Genomic DNA, 16907 nt, shown 5'->3' with positions numbered 1-16907 from the left:
CTTTAGCGATGCCTTTTGGACGGTAATAACTGTGCCATGTGACTTAAAAGTGTTGCCGTTTTTTAAATCGCTGGTGGCTATACGCAACTCTACAATGATTTGACACACCATATCGGTTACTTTACGTGTTTTCTATTGGCTCGAGCCAAACATCGACGAAGTCTGCAACAAATGTAACATTAAGAAGCCTTACGTATTGAGGTGATCCCAACACTGTGCAAAAGGATGTGACACTCTGTATACAATTTCCTTGTTGAGTGTGACGATGTGCAGATACATTGGTGTATTTACCTAACTTGCGGGATCTCATGTCTTTGTTGGCTGATTTTTGGCCTGGTGGAAAAATATGAAACTATTCAAAGGATCAGGTAACCAGGCTCAAATTAAATTTCGGTTCTATAACAAATGCCCTGCAAGACTGGCCCATCATTTTCCATATTTGTCAATAATCCCACACGCTGCGATCAGTCTTATGAGACTAGAGAAGAGCTCGGTCCACTATTCTTCTTAAGTAAAGTAACAAATGCACAGAATTACTGGCGACTATGCTTCATGTCACTCTGTTGAGTAGATCTTTGGCCATATTGTATTCAGTTGTCTCATCTTCACTTTTGCTGTATACAGAATGCTCAGTCGTAGGATCATATCCACTTGCTCTTCATGTCTACCTAATGTTCTGAAAGCTATATTCTCTTAATCAGTTGAAATACCTTTTTCAGAGAACATAAGTCTACAAACTTATCTATTTCCTTTTCCACTCAGGTGAAGGATAAAGTAAAGATATTGTCTGCTGCAGTGGATTCAGAAAACTTGTGTGGAAATGAAGTATTAGTATGAGGAAGATTGCTGATGATGTACTGGAAGACTTACGTATTCTCAAATTGCTCATTTCTATGCTAAAGACATGCAGCCTGAATGTGAATTCTGACAAAATTTCAGAGGTTTTTCAACCATATTTTCTGAAAATTTTGGTGTAAGGGAACTGTGATACCCATTGATTGACATCACAGAGCAGTTGTATTTTGTTTAATTCTGTACCCCATTTTGTTTGTATCTCTCTTGCACTGAAAATGTGTGAAAGGCAATGCAAATGTGGATCCATCCCCTCACAGTACATGCTGCTGATAACAGTAAAGGCACCTTACTCTTTTGAGCTTTCTGCTCTGTCTTGACTTTGGTCTTAGTTTCACAGAATGTGATGGAAGAATGGCACAACAATGCAAATCTCTGTCGTTGCATTACACTGTTCTCTCTCTCTCTCTCTCTCTCTCTCTCTCTCTCTCTCTCTCTCTCTCTCTCCCTCTTTTTTTACTTGGAAAATGTCCCTAAAAACCTCCAAAATTTCAGTGGCGTTGGGGTTCATGCTGTATGTCCTCAACAGCCAGTGGCATGATGACATGAATGGCTAAAGGGACAAAAAATGAGCAAAATTTGTTTGACATATATTGTTCTACACTTTCCATCTCAAGTAAATTATTCAGTTCAGTTGCATTCTCTCTAGGGTATGGTTAGTTCAACCTCCCATCTCCACTGCCTTAGAAGGCCCACCTACAGCTCCGGGAGTTCGAATAGGCCTGAGGTATTCCTGCCTGTCGTAAGAGACGACTAAAAGGAGTCTCAAACGTTTCGGCGCTTATGTGATGGTCCCCTGTCGGATTTGACCTCCATATCTCAAAATTATTCCAAAGAGCGAGCCAATTGGGGAAGGGCGCCTTACTACGCAGACGATGACCATGGACTCCTTGTCACCTGATATCCAGCACGGTAGCCAGTCCGTTGTGGTGGGGTCGTCATGTACCCTGTTGGTTGTAGCCCCCTGACAACACGGATCGCTCTGCTGATGCCTGCACCATTAACTCCCCACACATGCCATGGAGTAGATGCCCATCTCCCTGAGGCATCGGGACTCCTGGCAATGACCATCCTGCCAGGCGGCTCTTGCTGAGGCTAGGTGGCGCCCATTGGGAGGCCCCCTGGTCGGAGTGGGTGGCATCAGGGTGGATGACATGCCACGAAGTGTAGTACGTCATCTCTTGCTGGTGGTCCAGCGCCAGCAGTCCTAAGCGAGCAAAGTCTAACTTCAATGCTAAGAAATATGACCCCAAATCGTTCCCCTCCCTGGCCACACCATGCCAGGATGGCAGTGAAGCTTATTCACCCCGGCACCTCATATGTACAAGAGTTGATGGAATCTTTCATGTCCATGAAGCCTCAGTCTTTTGTGGAGCATTTGGAGGACCCGTTTGGGGAGGTGGAGGGCTTCTCCAAAATGCGCTCTGGGTCGGTCTTGATAAAAACAGCATCCTCTGCCAAGTCCCGGGCATTACTCGCTTGTGACAAGTTGGGGGATGTTTCTGTTACCATCACACCCCATAAGAGCTTAAATATGGTCCCAGGGTATTATATTCCACAGGGAACTTCTTTTGCAGTCTGATGATAAGCTGCGCACAAGTTTAGAGCAGCGTGGTGTTCATTTCGTCCAGCGAGTCCATCGGGGTCCGAAGGATAATCAGGTTGCCACCAGTGCCTTCATCTTGGCCTTAGAGGGTGATTGTCTACCACTGTGATGTCAAGCCATATATCCCTCCCCCAATGCGGTGCTTTAAGTGCTGGAAGTTCGGCCATATGTCTTCCCACTGTACTTGCAGCATCACATATCGAGATTGTGGATGTCCATCACATCCCAGTACTCTGTGTGCCCTTCCTCTCATCTGTGTCAACTGCGGAGAGCATCATTCAACTTGCTCACCAGACTGCAGGATTTTAAAGAAAGAGGAGAAAATCGTATAAATTAAGACCCTGGACCAACTGACCTACACCAAGGCTAAGAGAAAATTTGCGTGCCTACATCCTGTGGCTATGACCTCCTAATATGCCGCCACTACAAGAACAGTTGTCGCCCCGTTAGTTCCTCGCTTTACTGTCGCCTCACAGAATCAGAAGTCTCTAGCTGCCCCCTTGGTGGGGGGGCAGCTAGAGTTACTTCAGGAGCAACACCATCCCCCACCCCCAACCATGGGGGGGTATCAGTCCCCACTTCTGAGCCAGAGAAGTGCAAGTCTTCTTCAGCTCCTCTCGCTTGGAAGGGGTCCCTTGGGTCACTACATTCCCAGGTTTCTGCGTGTGGGAAAGATGACACCCACCAGTGGCTGAAGAGCCCAAAAGAAGTTGGTCGTAGAGCTTCATGTTCATCCCGAGTCAGACTGAATCAGTGAAGTCCTCCCAGCCAGGGAAACCCAAGGAACAGTGAGAGAAACCCAAAAAGAAGGTCCCCAAGACCAAGGGAATTGCGGTGGCACACACACCACCGCTACCTACAGGCTGTGTGTCTGCATACGAGATGGATATTCTGGTGTCCACTGAGGACCTACATCTCTTTGAACCCTCCGACACAATGGATATAGACTGCTCAGGCAAAAATTCGGTGGCAGCAGGTGACCCTAAGGCGTAAACTACCTCATTGAATGTTCCATGCCTTCTCAGTCTCACAATGACATCATTTTTGCAGCAGTTTCTTCCACCGCCTGGCTGAGCTACGGCAACTGTTAAGCCTTGCACCTTCTTTCTGCATTGCCCTCCAGGAAACCTGGTTCCCAGCAATGCAGACCCCTGCCCTCCGCGGCTATAAAGGATACTACAGGAACCGTAGCAACTATAATCGAGTGTCGGGTGGAGTTTGCGTTTATGCCCTAAACTCAGTCTGTAGTGAAACTGTGCCCCTTCAAACTTCCTTGACGCTGTGGCTGTCAGAATAAGGATGACACAGGAAATAACTGCCTGCAATGTATATCTTCCTCCAGATGGTGCAGTGTCCCTGAATGTATTAACTGCACTGTCTGATCAACTCTCTAAACCTTTCCTACTTTTGGGAGATTTTAACGCTATAACCCCTAGTGGGGTGGTACCGTGCTTAGTAGAGATGGATACTTTGCGAACAAACGGGCGCAAAGGAACGGTTCAACAAGATGAACGAAAGGACCGAGGAAAGAAAGAAGAAGAAGGTGGATTGTGGGTCATTTTGGCTCAGTAGGAAAAGCGGTGCCTCTCCATTTGAAAAGACATAGATTGTCATAAAATCGTATTTACTTATCTTATTATTGCTGCATTAACTTTAATAATTCAACATAAAAACCTAATTTTTTACTAAGTATGATGAGAAAACCACTTTTTATTTTATGCTTCCATGAAATCTACTTTGCCTACGAACACAGAGACAACGTGAAGTATATATAGGGTGTAAACGATTATTGTTTACAACGTAGCATAGCTATGTATTGGAAGTCGAAACGAAGAATTTTATACAAGACACTTGTGATCTATTAAGTTAGGAAACAGCCACCAACAAGTTTACAAGACTACATGTGCCATAGCCCATGCGCGTCGCGTGAGATTTTAATGTTCTATTATCCAGCTGTCTACACATTATCATCGATTGTTTTGCAATTGTTGCTTGCATTAGCTTGTTATTTCTTCACTGCCTAATTATTACATGTTTGTCTGTGTATTGTATCTGCTCGTAACAGGCAACACATCGTCCGTATTTGGCGAACAGTCTGTACTCGGGGCCGGTTTTCCTTGCGCCACCGTATATTATTTCCCTGCAATCAGCCACACAACGCTACAGTTGGCTAAACGAGAGGTTCTGCAGAATCACAGAAATCACTTCTAAAAGTGTGTAAGAATTCTGTAATGAATAAAAACTCTATACTCCAGAGGGAGGCAAGTGCTCCCTCTTGGTGCCCTCCATCCTTCAGTCACCTGCACTACTAGTTTTCAGTTTTTCATAAGAACCATATACCAAGCACAAATGAACGGTGAACGAGTAAAAATGAACGGTTCCCAAAAAAGAACGATCAGCAGTGAACTAGTTCCCAAGGATGAAAGAGTTTGCCCATTTCTTAGTGCTTAGGGAGAGATGTTGAAACTTTACTGTCTCAGTTTGAACTTCTGAGTCTTAAACACTGAGGCCCCCACACATTTCAGTGTGGCTCATGATAGTTACTCGGCCACTGATTTATCAGTTTTCAGCCCAGGACTTCTCCCATCTGTCTACTGGAGAGCACATGATAACCTGAGTGGTTGTGACCACTTCTCCATCTTCCTGTCACTGCCCCAGCATCAGGCCCACAGACGCCTACCCAGATGGGCTTTAAACAAGGTGGACTGGGAAACCTTTACCTCTGCTGTCACTGCTGAATCTCCCCCCACATGATCACATCAGTGTGATGGTGAGCAGGTGAGTGCAGCAATTGTTACTTCAGGGTGCCCCCAGCGGTTCCTTGGTGGTTGTCGAAAGTCAATGAAGCAATTAAGGAGAGTCGGCGAGTGGTATAAGCGGCACCCTTCCCTGGACCACCTCATAGCCTTTAAATGTCTCCGTGCCCACTTTTGCCAACTTATCAGATGACTGAAGTGGGAGTGTTGGGAGGTAAATGTCTCAACCATTGGGTGTCATACATCACCTTCACAAGTCTGGGCAAAGATCATACATGTTTTCGGTTACCAGTCCCCAACAGGTGTTCCCTGTGTAAACATAAATGGCGTGTTATCTGCAGACACACCGCGATTTCCGAGCACTTTGCTGTGCGTCAGAGAATTACCCCCCAGCCTTTCGCTTTCTCAAACGGTGGCTGGAAGGGGAAGTCCTTTCGTTCACTACACGCCACAGTGAATCCTATAATGCCCCATTTACAGAGTGGGAGCTCCTCAGTGCTCTTGCACATTGCCCTGACACAGCTCCTCGGCCAGATTGGATCCACAGTCACATGATTAAACATCTCTCATCTGACTACAAGCGACATCTCATCATCTTCAACTGGATCTGGTGCAATGGCGACTCTCCATCACAGTGCTCATCATTCCAGTGCTCAAACCCAATATAAAAACCTCCTTGATGTGGGTAGCCATCGGCCCATCAGCCTCACCAACATTGTTTGTAAGCTGCTGGAATGTATGGTGTGTCGGCAGTTGGGTTGGCTCCTGGAGTCATGAGGCCTACTGGCTCCATGTCAGGGCGGCTTCCGCCAGGGTCACTCTACCACTGATCATGTTGTGTCCCTAGAGTCTGCCATCCAAACAGCCTTTTCCAGATGCCAACTCCTGGTTGCCATCTTTTTTGATTTACGAAAAGCGTATGACTTCACTTGGCGACATCGTACCCTTGCCACATGATACGAGTGGGGGTCTCAGAGGCCCGCTCCCGATTTTGATCCAAAATTTCCTGCCACTTTGTATTTTCCTTGTCCAAGCTGGTGCCTTCCGTAGTTCCCCCATATCCAGAAGAATGGGGTCCCACAGGGCTCTGTACTGAGTCTCTCTCTATTTTTAGTGGCTGTTCATGGTCTAGCAGCAGCTGTAGGGCCGTCCATCTCATCTTCTCTGTATGCAGATGACTTCTGCATTTCGTACTGCCCCACCAGCACTGGTGTCGCCGAGTGGCGCCTTCAGGGAGCCATCCACAAGGCGCAGTTGTGGGCTCTAGCCCGTGGTTTCCAGTTTTCATCCGCAAAGTCGTGTGTTATGCACATCTGTCAGTGTCGTACTGTTCATCCAGAACCAGAACTTTACCTTAAGGACAATCCACTCACTGTAGTGGAGACATATCGATTCTTAGGACTGGTTTTTGACACCCGATTGGCTTGGCTTCCTCACATACGTCAGCTTAAACGGAAGTGCTGGCAGCACCTCAATGCCCTCTGCTGCCTGAGCAACACCAACTGAGGTGCAGAACACTCTATGTTGCTGCAACTGTACAGGGTCCTGTTCAGTCCCGCCTTGGCTATGGGAGTCTGGTTTATGGTTCGGTGGCACCCTCAGCATTGCATTTACTCGACTCAGTGCACCACGGTGGCGTTCGCCTAGTGACAGGAGAGCTTAGGACAAGTCCCTCCATTGCAGGTTAGGCATGTACAACTGCTGAACTGCTGCCCAGTTATGTTGAACAGGTTCGTAGTTCTCCTGCGCATCCGAATAACCGTCTCCTTTTCCCACCCATGGCAGTTTATCTCGTGCATCGGCGGCCCAGGCCAGGGCTTCCAATTGCAGTTTGCGTCCGATTCCGTCTTCCCGAAATGGAGTCCTTGCCTTTATCACCTATACTTGTGGTCCATTCATGTACACCTCCATGCTGTACACCTAGGCTCTGCATTGGCCACGCTTGGGTGACACACAGCTACTTCCTGCGCTGTGATGACCCACCTCAGTGTCGGTGCGGCGCCGGGCTGACAGTGGCTCGTATCCTAGTGAGCCGTCCTTCTTTGGCTGCCCTGCGACGAACTCTTCAGTGGCCAGACTCATGCCATTAATTTTAGCTGACAACGCCTCATCGGCTAATTTAGTTTTATGTTTTATACGTGATGGTGGGTTTTATCATTTTATATAAGTTGTAGAGCATGTCCTTTGTCCCTTCGTGTTCTCCACTCTAATGCTTTTAGGGTGGATGTTTTAATGTGTCACAGAGTGGCTCCCCCCTGCGGGTCCGGGGATTAGAATAGGCCCGAGGTATTCCTGCCTGTCGTAAGAGGCGACTAAAAGGAGTCCATCCCCCTCACGGGGGTAGTTAGCGCCTGCGTCCGGAGACGGACGGTTCCACGACCTATAATTGTGGTCTTTCTGGTTTTTCACTTCTCGTTTCTTCCTTCCTTTTGTTGGTTCCTTTCTTTGCTCTTCTCCACCTCACTGTCTTCCTTACTCTTTCCCTTGACTTCTCCTTGCCTTCTCATTGCCTTTTTCTCCTTGCCTTCTCATTGCCTTTTTCTCCTTGCCTTCTCATTGCCTTTTTCTCCTTGCCTTCTCATTGCCTTTTTCTCCTTGCCTTCTCATTGCCTTTTTCTCCTTGCCTTCTCATTGCCTTTTTCTCCTTGCCTTCTCATTGCCTTTTTCTCCTTGCCTTCTCATTGCCTTTTTCTCCTTGCCTTCTCATTGCCTTTTTCTCCTTGCCTTCTCATTGCCTTTTTCTCCTTGCCTTCTCATTGCCTTTTTCTCCTTGCCTTCTCATTGCCTTTTTCTCCTTGCCTTCTCATTGCCTTTTTCTCCTTGCCTTCTCATTGCCTTTTTCTCCTTGCCTTCTCATTGCCTTTTTCTCCTTGCCTTCTCATTGCCTTCTTCTCCTTGCCTTCTCTGGTCTCCGCCTCGGCGTTTGAGACAGTCTGTCCTCTTTCTCCCTCTCTCTCTTCTTTTTCCTTCCTCCCTGTGCGTGCCTGAAGGCCGACCCACGCGTTCGCACGCGTAGCCGGTGACGGGGTAACGCGTAAGTCCCCGCCCTGGGTAGACATGTAAGGCACGCGCGTACCCCCTGGTAAAGGCCAGGCCCGGGGAGGGGTGATTGCCTGAGCTGATACCTTCTGACCATGCCGATTGGTCCCTCCGTCTGGTTCTCGGGAGGTGTGACCTGAGGTGTAAACATTCACCTAAGGCGGGAGTGCCCTCTGAGAGGGTCCCCACAAGGAAGGAGCGCGCCATCGGAGACGCTGGCAATCATGGGCGATTCCTCCGCAATGGATTCTACTCCATCGCTTTCGACTTCTGCCCAAAAACGGAAACGTGACCAGCCACCAGTGACAAAAGTACTACCGCCCCACAGTTCCTCGTCGTTTCTCGATCTGAGGACGGAAAGGATTTTTCCTCTGTCAACCCTTTCGTTATCCAGAAGGGCGTAGATGCCATAGCCGGATCTGTCACATCTTGTACCAGGTTGCGTAACGGTACCTTATTACTAGAAACTGAGAGTGCCTTTCAGGCACAAAAACTGCTTCGGGCCACACTCCTGTACACGTTCCCTGTCCGGGTGGAGGCCCACCGAACTTTGAATTCGTCTCGTGGTGTAGTCTATACTTAGCTCCCTCGACGGATTGGCTGACGAGGAGATTCAATCTTTCCTCGCTGAGCAGGGCGTGACGGCTGTCCATAGGGTCATGAAAAAGGTCAATAATGACCTTGTACCGACCCGGACACTTTTCTTGACCTTCGATAGTGTTAAGCTGCCATCGCGCATCAAGGCGGGCTACGAGGTTATTTCTGTTCACCCCTATGTCCCGACACCTACGCGCTGCTACCAGTGTCAGCGTTTCAATCGCACTCGACAGTCTTGTTCCAATGCGGCTAAACGTGTCACTTGTGGCAGAGATGCCCATGAGGGTGACTGTCCACCTCCGTCTCCTCGTTGTGTGAACTGTCGGGGTGACCATGCCGCATCCTCCCGCGACTGTCCTGTCTATAAGGAAGAACGCTGTATCCAAGAAATTCGGGTCAAAGAGAAAGTGTCCACCTCGGCTGCTCGCAAGCTATTGGCTAGTAGGAAGCCCGCGCTGCTCCCAGCGGGGAAATACAGTACTGTCCTCGCCTCTCCTCGGACTACTAGGGAGGTAGCAACCCAGCCATGCGATCTGACCTTCAGCACCACGGTCGTCCGTTCGGCCAGTGCTAAGATCGCGCGGTCGACGTCTCCTCTTCCTCCCATCACCCCACAGACACCAGCCCCTTCATCAGCTTCTGCTATGACGAAGACCCCGAAGTCAGATGCACGGGCCTTCAAGAAGGAACCATCCCGTGCAGACTTCCTGCGTTCCTCGACCTCCCAGCCTTTGACCGGTACTTCCACCAAACGTCCTTCCAAAAAGGCTCATAGGAAGCACAGTTCTCCTTCTCCGCCACGGCGCATTTCTTCTCCTGCGCCACCCAGCGGTTGCCGCCCCAGGCCGTCATCCGTTTCGCCTGGCCGCACCGCTGGTAGCCGTACATCTGGCCGTTCACTGGCGGAGGAAGCTCCCCCTCCCGGCCATCCTCCCGAGATGGCCGATGAACCTATGGCACCAATGGACGATGACTGTCCGCCTACTGATAGCGGTGGCGGTGCTCGCTCGAAGCCATGCCCTCAGCGGCCTTCGAGGTGACCCCTTTTTTCATCTTCCTTTTCTTACAATGGCACTTATTCACTGGAATATTCGCAGCATTCGCTCCAACCGAGAGGACTTGAAGTTGCTGCTCCGCTTGCACCGTCCGCTCGTCGTAGCCCTCCAGGAAACGAAGCTACGCCCATGCGATCAAATTGCCTTGGCACACTACACCTCTGTGCGTTTTGACCTACCCCCTGTGGTAGGTGTCCCAGCTCATGGAGGGGTTATGTTGCTGGTCCGGGATGATATTTACTATGATCCCATCACGTTGCACACCGGCCTGCAGGCAGCTGCCATCCGCATTACTCTCCCCACTTTTACGTTTTCCTTTTGTACCGTTTACACTCCATCGTCATCTGCCGTTACCAGGGCAGACATGATGCAACTTATTGCTCAGCTACCTGCACCATTTTTGTTAACTGGAGACTTCAATGCCCACCATCCCCTTTGGGGCTCTCCAGCATCCTGCCCAAGGGGCTCCTTGTTAGCAGACCTTTTCAACCAGCTCAATCTTGTCTGCCTCAATACTGGCGCCCCTACTTTTCTTTCGGACACATCTCACCTATTCCCATTTCTCTCTATATGTACTCCCCAACTTGCACGCCGGTTTGAGTGGTATGCACTTGCTGATACATATTCGAGCGACCACTTCCCGTGTGTTATCCATCTCCTGCAGCATACTCCCTCTCCGTGCTCCTCTAGTTGGACCATCTCCAAGGCAGACTGGGGGCTCTTCTCTTCCAGGGCGACCTTTCAGGATCAAACCTTCACAAGCTGCGATCGTCAGGTCGCCCACCTCACGGAAGTCATTCTAGCTGCTGCTGAATATTCCATCCCTCACCCTACTTCTTCTCCACGTCGCGTACCGGTCCCCTGGTGGACCGCAGCATGTAGAGACGCTTTACGTGCTCGTCGACGTGCTTTACGCACCTTTAAACGCCACCCTACAGTGGCGAATTGTATTAATTATAAACGATTACGTGCTCAGTGTCGTCGTATTATTAAAGAAAGCAAGAAAGCCAGCTGGGCTGCTTTCACAAGCACCTTCAACAGTTTTACTCCTTCTTCTGTTGTCTGGGGTAGCCTGCGCCGGCTATCTGGCACTAAGGTCCACTCCCCAGTTTCTGGCTTGAAGGTCGCGAATGACGTCCTTGTGGCCCCTGAGGCTGTCTCCAATGCCTTCGGCCGCTTTTTCGCAGAGGTTTCGAGCTCCGCTCATTACCACCCTGCCTTCCTCCCCCGCAAACAGGCAGAGGAGGCTAGGCCACCTGACTTCCGCTCCTCGAATTCTGAAAGTTATAATGCCCCATTCACCATGCGGGAACTCGAAAACGCACTTGGCCGATCACGGTCCTCCGCTCCAGGGCCTGATTCTATTCATATTCAGATGCTGAAGAACCTTTCTCCTGCGGGTAAAGGTTTTCTTCTTCGTACATACAATCGCATCTGGATTGAGGGACATGTTCCCGCATGCTGGCGCGAGTCTATTGTTGTCCCGATTCCTAAGCCGGGGAAGGACAAGCACTTGCCTTCCAGTTATCGACCTATCTCGCTTACCAGCTGTGTCTGTAAAGTGATGGAGCGAATGGTTAACTCTCGATTGGTTTGGCTGCTCGAGTCTCGACGCCTACTTACCAATGTACAATGTGGATTTCGTAGGCGCCGCTCTGCTGTTGACCATCTGGTTACCTTGTCGACCTTCATTATGAATAACTTCTTGCGGAAGCGCCCGACCGCGGCTGTGTTCTTTGATTTGGAGAAGGCTTACGACACCTGTTGGAGGGCGGGCATTCTCCGCACCATGCATACATGGGGCCTTCGCGGTCGCCTCCCTCTTTTTATTCGTTCCTTTTTAATGGATCGACAGTTCAGGGTACGTGTGGGTTCTGTCCTGTCCGACACCTTTCGCCAGGAGAATGGGGTGCCACAGGGCTCAGTTTTGAGCGTCGCTCTCTTCGCCATCGCGATCAATCCAATAATGGATTGCCTCCCAGCTGATGTATCAGGCTCCCTTTTTGTGGACGATTTTACCATCTATTGCAGCGCGCAGTGTACACGTGTCCTGGAGCGCTGTCTTCAGCGTTCTCTTGACCGTCTTTACTCCTGGAGTGTCGCCAATGGCTTCCGTTTTTCTGCCAAGAAGACGGTCTGTATTAACTTCTGGCGCTACAAAGAGTTTCTCCCACCGTCCTTACGACTCGGTCCCGTTGCTCTCCCAATCGTGGAGACAACCAAATTTTTAGGCCTTACATTTGACAGGAAACTTAGCTGGTCTCCACATGTGTCATATTTGGCCACCCGTTGTACCCGTTCTTTAAATGTCCTCCGTGTCCTCAGTGGTATGTCGTGGGGTGCGGATCGAACTGTCCTACTTCGTCTATATCAGTCGATCGTCCGCTCCAAGCTGGATTATGGGAGCTTCTTATACTCCTCTGCACGGCCATCCATCTTACGCCGCCTCAACTCCATACAACATCGGGGTTTACGACTTGCGATCGGAGCATTTTATACTAGTCCCGTAGAGAGTCTTCATGCTGACGCTGGCGAATTGCCACTCACCTACCGGCGCGATATACTGCTTTGTCGGTATGCCTGTCGGCTACTGTCAATGCCCGACCATCCGTCTTATCGTTCCTTTTTTTGACGACTCTCTCGACCGTCAATACGGGTTGTATGTCTCTGCCCTGCTACCCCCTGGAGTTCGCTTTCGTCGCCTCCTTCAACACCTTAATTTTTCACTCCCTGCAACCTTTCGAGTGGGCGAGAGCCACACGCCACCTTGGCTCCAGGCTCAGGTCCGCGTTCACCTTGACCTCAGCTCGCTCCCAAAAGAGGTTACCCCCGGTTCGGTCTACCACTCCCGTTTTTTGGAACTTCGTTCGAAGTTCATCAACATGACTTTCATTTATACAGATGGCTCTAAGACCAATGACGGGGTCGGGTGTTCCTTTATTGTCGGGGCACAAAGTTTCAAATACCGGCTCCATGGCCATTGTTCGGTCTTCACAGCTGAGCTCTTTGCCCTCTACCAGGCTGTTCTTTACATCTGCCGCCACCGACATTCTGCTTATGTCATCTGCTGCGACTCCCTGAGCGCCATCCAGAGCCTCAGTGATCCGTACCCGGTTCACCCTTTCGTACACCGGATCCAACGCTCTCTTCAGCAGCTGGTGGACGTCGGTTCTCCGGTTAGCTTTATGTGGGTTCCTGGCCATGTCGGTATCCCTGGGAACGAAGCTGCAGATGCCGCGGCCAAGGCTGCGGTCCTCCAGCCTCGGACAGCTTCTTGTTGTGTCCCTTCGTCCGATTTTAGCAGGGTCATTTGTCGGCGCATTGTGTTGCTGTGGCATGCCGATTGGGCTGCACTTACAGACAACAAGCTTCGGGCCTTAAAACCTCTTCCCGTGGCTTGGACGTCCTCCTCACGCCCTTCTCGGCGGGAGGAGGTAGTTTTGGCCCGGTTAAGAATTGGACACTGCCGGTTCAGCCATCGCCATCTGCTGACGGCTGCGCCAGCGCCGTTCTGCCCATGTGGGCACTTGCTGACGGTTCGACACATTTTAATGTCCTGTCCATATTTTAACACACTGCGTCTAGATCTTAACCTGCCAAGTACTTTCGATGCCATTTTAACGGATGACCCACGAGCAGTTGCTCGTGTTCTTCGTTTTATCAATTTGACAAACCTCTCTCAGGACATTTGATGATGCTGTTTTTTAATCCTATGCCTGTCAGTCTCTTTTATCGTGTTTTCCCTTTTAGTTGTTGTTGTCCACTTGTGCCTCGCGGTGCATTCTTAGAGTAGTCAGGGCGCTAATGACCATTGAAGTTGTGCACCACAAAAAAAAAAAACGGAGTGGCTGGCTTTTCCTTTTTATTCTCGTGGCTAGCCTGCCAGTCAGTCATATGCTGTCTTGTTTTTACCCCTTCTACCAGTTTCTTGCTTCTCTCTGTGGTTTTCTCTTCCTGTTTTGTCTATGGTAGTGTTGGTTGTCGTCCTGTTATTCTTCTGGTTCTTCTATTCTCCTATTATTGTGCTATATGTCTCCTTTCTTTTTGTCTTTCCCTTGTGTAATTATTTTACCGGGAACAACGGACCGATGACCTCGCAGTTTGGTCCCTTCCCCTCCCTCTTTTAAACAAACCATCCAACCAGCCTTAGGAGGATTTTAACTATGAGCCAGTCGCAAATTCCATCTCACAAGTCCAGTCACAATACCTCCTTTTAGCATTTGAATATCCGTCTTTAGCAAGTGCTTTCCCATCTGTATCCACATAGTGAGGCAAATCAAGCCTCAAAAGGCATATCAGCCAGATTAATTCTCAGAAGAGAAAATGGGATGTTGTGGGGTCAAGTGACTGCCATCAACACACAGAAAGTCTTCAGGACTTGGTGGATCGCACTGAGAGCTTGTTCTAAAACAATATTGAAATGTCTGTACCCCACAGTCCTCACATCAGTTGTCCTGCTCCATTGTCTATGTTTCCCTGCTGCTCCACACCTGGACGGTAGCCATCTACCCGGGTTACAGACACTAGTGATGATGGCAGCTGGCATTGTCCTAGATTCCCCTCCTTCAGTTACCTTGTGGGTGAAATAACATGTCTTGGCCTTCACCAAAGTATCACCACCTGGTAGAGCAAGTTCCCAAAAAATTATTAACTTCAATTGTTATCTAACTGCACGATTGCAATACTGAAAAAGATTACCCAAAGCAAAATTAAAATCTGAAGCAGGTAATGAAGTTTGTTCATTTTATGTCGCCTTGTCTCTGTAGAGCTGTACCATAGTAGCAAGGAGAGGATGTTGTTTGGTGGCTGGTATCATCCTTCTAAAACACAAATTGCACACATTAACTGGGCTTTTTATCCATAAGAATGGATAGTTATTCAACTCAAGAAATTAGTCATGGTAAATGAATATTCCATGTTAGCCTCACTGCTGGTGAAGTACAAAGTCTGCTATGTTCACGATTGTGGTTGCTATGTGCTGCCTGTCTCTGAATTAGCGGTGGAGCTAAATGGTACTGCGATTCCCGCTGGGCTGCAACTGATGACACTTGTACTTGCTTGGCACAACATACTCGCTCTCCGGTCCACAGCGACAATCTAAATAGTGGCGGCAGAGTTGGCATTATCAGGGCATTTCATGGGAGTCTTTTGTTGGCCTCTGTCGTTTCACAACCTCTTTGCCGCCTGGTCTGCTGGTGCCAGCTTATACCAGCATGTCGTCCCCTCCCTGCTGCCTCTGAATCGTGGGGTCTCAGGTTCGATTCCCATCCAGAAGGTTAGTGTGTGTGTGTGTGTGTGTGTGTGTGTGTGTGTGTGTGTGTGTGTGTGTGTGTGTTTTCTCGTCATTTCATCGTCATCATCCTCATCATTCGTGACAGTAGCTGGATTGGACTGCGAAAAAATTTTGCAGTTGAGCGCCCCACAAACCAATCATCATCATCATCATCATCCCCCGCCCTTCCAAAATGCCACACCATGGTCATGTAGTGAGGCTGCAAATGACAATGGGGAGGCAGACAGGATGCTGGACTTGGAGATGGGTCAGGCGTCACGACTGTGAAGGATGGTGTACTCCCAACAGTATCCCACCATCTAGCTTGCGAGGCAACAGAAACATCATCCGGGAAACTGCAGGGTAAACGTCCAGGCCTGAGGCTATGTACTGGGACTATGATGGCGATTACAGGTCCAGGTCCATGCGGTCAGTGAGTAGGGATGGCAGGACCAAGTCCACATCGTCCATCCGCTCCTCCAGTGTGCCCTGGTGGCACCAGCGGGTGGCTGGGAAGTCCGTGTGGTCCCACTGGTGAAAGTCCGTCTCGTGGATGGGAGTGATAGGAGGCGAGAAAGAGTTGCAGCACTAGTTCCTAAGTGTGGGTGGTGCAAAGCTTGCCCATCTGTTGCTTGAAAGTGCGTACGAAGCATTCTGCTTCTCTGTTGGACTGCGAGTGAAACAGAGCACTTGTTACATGACGAATGTCATTGCGTTCCCAAAACTGATCAGTCATGTGAAGTGAACTATGGTCCATTGTCAGACACAATTACTTCTGGCAAACCTTCGATGCAAAATATGGAGGACAACGCTTGAATGGTGCTACATGATGTGCTGTTCATAGGCACCCCAAATGGGAACTTGCTAAAAGAGTCTACCGCTATGAGCCAATGAGTGTTCCAAAATGGTCCTGCAAAGTCAGTGTACACTCATTGCTATGGCGATTAAGTCTTGGGCCAAGCTGCGAATGTCCGTTGCAGAGCAGATTGTTCTCAGCACATGCGCGGCAGTGTGTCACCGTCTGTTCAAAGTGGGCGTCCATGCCCTGCCAAGTAAAATGCCGTTGTGATAACTGTTAATGCGTCCAATTCCCCAATGTTCCTGGTGGAGCAGTCGGAACACATCCTTTAGCCCCCCCAGGGGGTCCACAACTCTTTTGTGGATACGTGCGTAGCGAGCACGGGACCCCGAGCTAATGTGGCCTTCCTTCCTTTCCGGGCTGCATACCTTCCCATTCCGCATCCTTCCCCATCCCTATCTTCGCCCCTCCTCCCCTCACCTCTGGCTCTTTCCTTCTCTTTCTCCCCATCTGGGAGTATGGTTTGTGCCTACGTCCGGAGACGGACGCTCGTAAATGTACTGCATTTCTTGCCTTCCTTGCTTTTATGTCTTCTTCCTTCCTTTGTCCTTCTCTGTCTTTTTCCTTCCTTTGTCCTTCTCTTTTCCTTACCTCTTCTTTCTCTTTTCTCCGCTGTGGCGTTTGAGACCTCTCTTCCTTCCCTTCCCTTTCTCTTTCTTCCTCCCTGTGCGTGTCTGAAGGCCGACCCACGCCCTTCGTGCGTAGCCGGTGACGGGGTAACGCGTAATTCCCCGCCCCGGGTAGACAGGTAGGACACGTACGTACCCCCTGGTAACGGCCAGGCCCAGGGAGGGGTGATTACCCGAGCTGATACCTTCCGAAAATGCCGATTGGTCCCTCCGTCCGTTTGTCGGGAGGTGTGACCTGAGGT

At 49.6% G+C, this 16907-nt stretch overlaps 1 protein-coding gene across 1 annotated transcript in view; it reads left to right on the top strand.

Annotated features, from left to right (window-relative positions):
- LOC126187419 (cytochrome c oxidase subunit 7A, mitochondrial-like) overlaps positions 1–16907 on the top strand; it is a 39971-nt gene that overhangs the window by 412 nt on the left and 22652 nt on the right. The gene's annotated exons all lie outside the window — the stretch shown is intronic.

This window comes from Schistocerca cancellata, chromosome 5, assembly GCF_023864275.1.
Source record: "Schistocerca cancellata isolate TAMUIC-IGC-003103 chromosome 5, iqSchCanc2.1, whole genome shotgun sequence".
Lineage (NCBI taxonomy): Eukaryota > Metazoa > Arthropoda > Insecta > Orthoptera > Acrididae > Schistocerca > Schistocerca cancellata.
The sequence above is the reverse complement of the archived record's forward strand: the minus strand, read 5'-3'. Positions and strand labels throughout refer to the sequence as shown.